Raw genomic sequence first — 6129 nt, 5'->3', positions numbered from 1 at the left:
TTGGACAGTAACTGTCTGCAGACATACACAATGGAGAGAGTCAGCATCTATAAGGGATTTTTCTCCTTACTTCTGAATTGCAGCCACTTATCAAGTACTAAATAATTATATATTTCTTCCAGTTATGACTATATTTAAATTACACAGAAAAATAAGCCTCCTGACCAGAGCATTGCTTAAATATCACATACTTCCACTGATTATAAAAACATCAGTAAATAGGCTTTGATCCTACATAAGAATCTGTAAATATATGTTGGAGCTTGCTAGTATTAATATGCAATGCTAACAAAAATAATGTTTAATTTTTGTCACAGGGCCATAAACAATTAGATTTTAGAGGTTATACTGTGCTTTGGATACATAATGCAGAATAAAAGCTGCACTATCACGTAGGAATTTTTAAATACGTGAACATATTCCATTTCCTGTAAACTTAATGGACTTCCCACAGCTATAAACGTATATGTTTATTTTATTAAAATTAAATGAATTTAAAATCTGATAAAAATATTTTTTTCTGCAAGCATAATATAGGTGATGAATTATTTTTGTGTGTCTGTTTTTTTTTTACTGTGATTATTTTTTGCAGAGAAGCAGGGGTTGATTATAAACCGCTACAGCTGCGTAAGATCCCAAATTGCTGTTTCATGGAAGGTGTTTCATTCAAAGAATTACAGCAGGGTTTTTTTCCTCCTCTACTCATAGTACCATAGGAACACAGACTTGTAAAGGACATTCAGAGATCATCTAGTACAACCTGTTTTAGCAGAATCAGTGTAATTCAACATACAACCTCCATCCAATTTCCTGTTAAAAATCCTGACAGATAAGATTGCATTACCAAATTAACCAAAACAACAACAACCTGCTTCTCTGGCACAAACAGGCTCATATCTTGCAAAACTTTTTTTTTTTTTTTGTGGCAGTAAGGACAGATTTGACTCCACAGGAAACTGAAAACAGTGCCATTGAGACCTGCAGTGATGACACCTGTTGTTAAAAGCGTTTATTGGATATAAATTTGCCAGCAGAAGAGTATCCACTTGCACGCATACACACTAGCAAAACACTTCTATTCTGACACTGCATGTGGTTTGATTTTAGAACTTTTTTTCTAAGATTTTTTTCATAGGAATGCACACTGATTTTGCAGATTCTTGGAGTCCAATGTCAGCATCTTTGAAATGCAACAAAAATCAGAATCAAATGCAAATGCAGTTTAACTCCAACATTCTTCATTGACAGCTCACTGTTAGCATGCTATCTCCGTGAACAAGGAGGCTGAAGTTCCATAATACTCTGGTAAATAGCCAGCTAGATAAGGGCTACTTTTCATTTGGACCAAGCCTTTGCAGAGTTGTTTGGGACACAGAACACATCCTTGTTATCTGGTCCCTTCTCATTGTACTTGCCCTGCTGTTTGTGTTATGTTCCAGCAGGGTCCTTACAAAAAACCTGCACTAAACGGCTGCACTAACCATTGTAGGAGATTTACTATGTCATCTCACAGAGTCATCTAGGTTGGAAGATTCCTCCAAGATCACCAAGTCCCTTTCTGCTCATGTTACTTTTAGAATTAAGGTAGGGTAGTTTGGGATCTGCTAGTAATAAATAGATTGCCAACTATCCATTGACTTGCAATTTTACTAAAAGTAAAGATTCATTTAAGTTAAAAAGTAGGTGGTATTCTGAGAAATATATTAGAAAATGCTGCTTGCATCTTTATTTACATTGTTGTTAGCAGTAAAATAACTCCAGGTTACCAGAACACAACTCTGTGATGCTGCAAGTGAATGATTCAATTAATTCCTAAAAGAATGATGAAACGGTGAAAAGTTAATTGTAAATCATCTTTTTTCAACACTAGCCACAGAAGAATAAATATTACTATGTAATAGAAGTAGAAGCCTGGAAGCTAGGAATCCTAAATTCTATTTCATAGGATCTTATTACATAGTATTTTTAACTCTCCTACTTCATTTGTAAATAATGATGGTGTAGTTCATATAGGTAATTATTAACATTTCTAGAATGGGATATTTTCATATTACTGGATGAAAAGTATATTAATTTTTAGTTAATTTTAATATTTACTGTGCCTTTATTTATCTTTATTCTAGCCTAAAATATATTTTAGAAGATTATATAAGATACCCCTTCTGCCTACGTGAAGAAAAATTCCTGAAGAAAAGTTTTTAAAAATGAGCATTTTCTTTCTCCTTATTTATCCTGTTATCTTTTTGGTTAATAACACCAATAATAATGTATACAAAAGTGATTCTGTTATCACCTTAACAAATATTAAAACATGTTTCCCCTTTGATGAATACACAAAATTTCTGTAAAGGTTAACAGGAGTGAGGTATACAAACTGAGGGTAGAATATAGCCTGGCATAAAACACATCTGAAAATAGCTCCTTTTGGCTGATCTCTTGGCAGTTTTCATACTCCCTCTTAAAACCATTAGAAGTAGTGTGGATTTTGGTGCATTACAGGATCCCTTAAGAAGCTCTCATTATCTCCTCTCTTCTTAACCACATAATAGAAGAAAATGAGAGCGCCGTACACAGACCATACTGAAGAAGGAGAACTTGCCTTGAAATTTTTCAACTGGTAAACCTATTTTCTATAATGCTTAGTAGTGAATCACTCTTAAGTGCTGGACCATTCACTAGTGTATGTGTTTTGTGCCAAAGGTTATCAGATTGCAAAAGCGTTCTCATCTCAGAAAGAACCCATCATTCACCATCACCTTATTTTGACACAACAGGAAAAAAATGTGTCCCTCTAGAAGGAAGAGGAAAGGGAGGAGAAGGGCAGAGAGAAACCTATATTAACAATGCTGCAAATTTTCTAAGGGAAAAGCACAGACTATTATAATGATACTAGAAAAGTTACATTTTAATGTTATGGGATGAGATCTTCCTGATTATTTCAACTCCAGTAAGTCCACATGATAGACTTTTATTTTTGTTGAAATACAAGGAAAACAAACAAACAAACAAAAATTAAAATTGAGTCTGGCTTACTCAATGGAAAAAGGTAGGCCAGCTGCCTTCTCCCAGTCGCTCTCACTTGGAGAGGACGCAGCAGCTGTGGCAGTTGCTTGAGGAAGGAACTATCCTCTCCACCATAGCTCTGAAGCTCATGCCCCACAGCAGATCAGTGCTGTTCTCCAGCAGCCCAACAAGGTGACAAAGCAAGCCAAGGGCCCGCTTGCCTTTTCTCTCTACCCTTTTGCTAATGCAGGCAGCACAGAAGTCTAACGTTCTCAAGAAGATAAGAGTAGAGGCTCTTCTGAACTGACTGATGTCTACTCACATTTAGCCTGGATTCCTGCCTGTCTGCAGCAGGGACTGAATTTATCTTTCTTATTTCTTTACACGTATCAAAGTAGCTTCTCAGTAGCACACTAATTCAGTTTAGGTGGGTACACAGAAACTGTTAAAGCAAGCGTTCAGGTCTTAATCATACTACATTCATCCTAAACCCAATGCATAAAACCCCTAAAAGCTACCATTTTCCTAGTCCTACAGACAGAAAGGTACCACCTTGTGCTGTAACTTCACATTCTTAGAGATCATTGCACAACTGGGGATCACCATGCCAAATGATGTGGTCACCAACAAGCTGAGGCTAAGAGGAAACACTCACCAATAAGCATCTACCAACAGTACACTTTCTCAGCTCTGTCCTTCCACCACATACCTCATGAGACTCACAGATGAAGACAATTTTATCAGATTATTTAATTTTAAACTGCTGTCACTTGTGAGATCAATGACTGCTAATAAACAAACAAACAAACAAACAAACAAATAAATAATGTGCATTTGCAGAGTTAGCATTCTGCCAATGCTCGTGTTGTTATAAGTTGCCCCCTTAATTAATTTTCAGAGAGCATTGCATTAATAATAGAAAGGAATTTACTGAGTAAGCAACAGCAAGCAAAACAGCGCTGGGCGGCCGGGGAGTCTCGGCTCCACCAACGGCGCGCACCTCACCCCCGCCAGGGTCCCTTTTTATATCTTGGTAATTCTGGGATTACGCAGCACATCCTGGTATATTCTGCGACTGCGCGCACTGTTGCTAGGGGATCGTCCCTGTCCCTCTGGTGGTCGTGAAGATGAAGGCCGTAGTCTTCCTCCGCGTTGTGGTTCAACTTCTTTTTTTTATTTGGTCATGTTGGCCCAGCGTGAGACAGGAATGCAGGATGTTGATACACTAGTTTAGCAACTTATCAGGAGATGGTTACATGAACTTTGCAGCAGTGTCTTTGAACAAAAGAGGCAACTGAGATGCAGAAGGAGAGAAGGGGAGGGGGTTCTCTTTTTTGTTACATTAAGCAAAAGAATGTTCATAGTGTCTAGCCAAGTATTATACATCTTACTTCAGCAGGGAGCTTTTGCAACTCCTGCTCCTCAAACGGAACTCCTTGTTTTATAATACAAAAGGCAATGAACAAACATTTATTGTGTATTACAGTGTCACTGCTGTATTGACCCAAATAGAGCTGTTTGAAAACTAGAACTATCATTTACAAAGAAAAAAGGGGATGTCAGAGCTGCAAAAAGTAGCTGCTGTACTTATCGTATTTTCTAAAATGAAAGACTAACATAAAGAAATAATAACATGACATTCAGCAGGTATATGTAGGTTCAGGATAAATAAATATGCTGCAATATTGAAAATCAATTATCAGAAATCAATTGGCTAAATTCATCACAAATGTGAAACATCTGATTCCCATGTTCATAATGTTAAGCATAAATTTGAAAAATATTATTAGAAAACTTCAAATATAAAATTACTATTACATGGCCAAACAAACAAAAATCATATCTAAAACATTAAAAAAAAATCCTGTTCTAAGGTGCAAGCATTATTGTAAGTGATATTAGAAAACCCAGTAAAAAGATTCAAAAGATGACAGCTGCTTGTGGAAGTTTATTACTATCATATTTCCATCTCTGTAGAAAGATGGAACCCCTTTTCTTGTGCATCATACAATTTTCTGTGACAGTTTCACTGATATGCACTTAGTTTCCCTGAATGGTAACACCCAAACTCTTGTGAAATGTATGGGGGTTATTTAACGATCAGAAGCTGTCCAGACAACAGCTTTTATAATTTTTTGTAAGGTGTAGTACGAATCTCAACTTGCATAGAAGACTGCAGAGGAGTGGATAACCAGCAGCGACTCCTGCAGCAGCCTCAGTGCTGAGGGTTATCCCAGCCAAGCACCAACTAACCTGCTGAGTTTGTGACACGTAACAGGATCGCAGCTGACAGAGCTGGAGCGCAAACAGTCTTTATCCAGTGCAAGTCAGCAGGAATTCCAAAGATACCCTCACCAGACATAAACATAAACCCAGTGATTGTAAATAAACCAGTGTGACCAGCGATGGGACCTGAGGGAATGGTGTCAGGCTGCGACAGGGGAGGTTCAGGCTGGCTGTCAGGAAGAGGTTCTTCACCGAGAGGGTGGTCGCGCACTGGAGCAGGCTCCCCAGGGCCGTGGTCACGGCACCGAGCCTGTCAGAGTTTTAGAAGCGTTTGGGCTGCTCTCAGCCATACGGTCTGAATTGCTGGGCAGAGCTGTGTGGTGCCAGGGGCTGGACTCCATGATCCTTGTGGGTCCCCTCCAGGGGATATTCTGTGGTGATATTCTGTGGCTCTGGGATTCTACAGGAACTGGCAGCAGCAGAGAACTGAACCATCTCTGCGGCTGGCTCGTTGCGATTGAGAATTTCCTGTCAGTGAATGCTGCGCACACACGCCCCGCCTGAGCCGCACGAGCTGTCCGCATTAATTTGGTTTTGGTACGGGGCTGTGCGTGGAAGATCAGCAGCCCGAGGCACCGAGCACTTCCCGAGATGTCAGCGGCCCACAGGACCGCCTCGGCAGCCAGGGAGAGGCACAAGCCCTCGATGTGCGCTGCCACAGCTCCGCTCCCGCCCACCGGGCCGGGCACGCGGCCACCACGCCGCTCCCCTCAGGGCCGCGAGGGCCCCACAGACTACAACTCCCATCGTGCCACGCGCGGCTCCGCCGCACTCCGGCCGTAGGGCGCCATGGGCGAGGCCCGCCCGTTGCATGCTGGGCGTCGTTGTTCTGAGCCACCT

The sequence above is a fragment of the Aythya fuligula genome, chromosome 6 (genome assembly GCF_009819795.1).
Source record: "Aythya fuligula isolate bAytFul2 chromosome 6, bAytFul2.pri, whole genome shotgun sequence".
Lineage (NCBI taxonomy): Eukaryota > Metazoa > Chordata > Aves > Anseriformes > Anatidae > Aythya > Aythya fuligula.
This window is presented reverse-complemented; position numbering follows the sequence as displayed.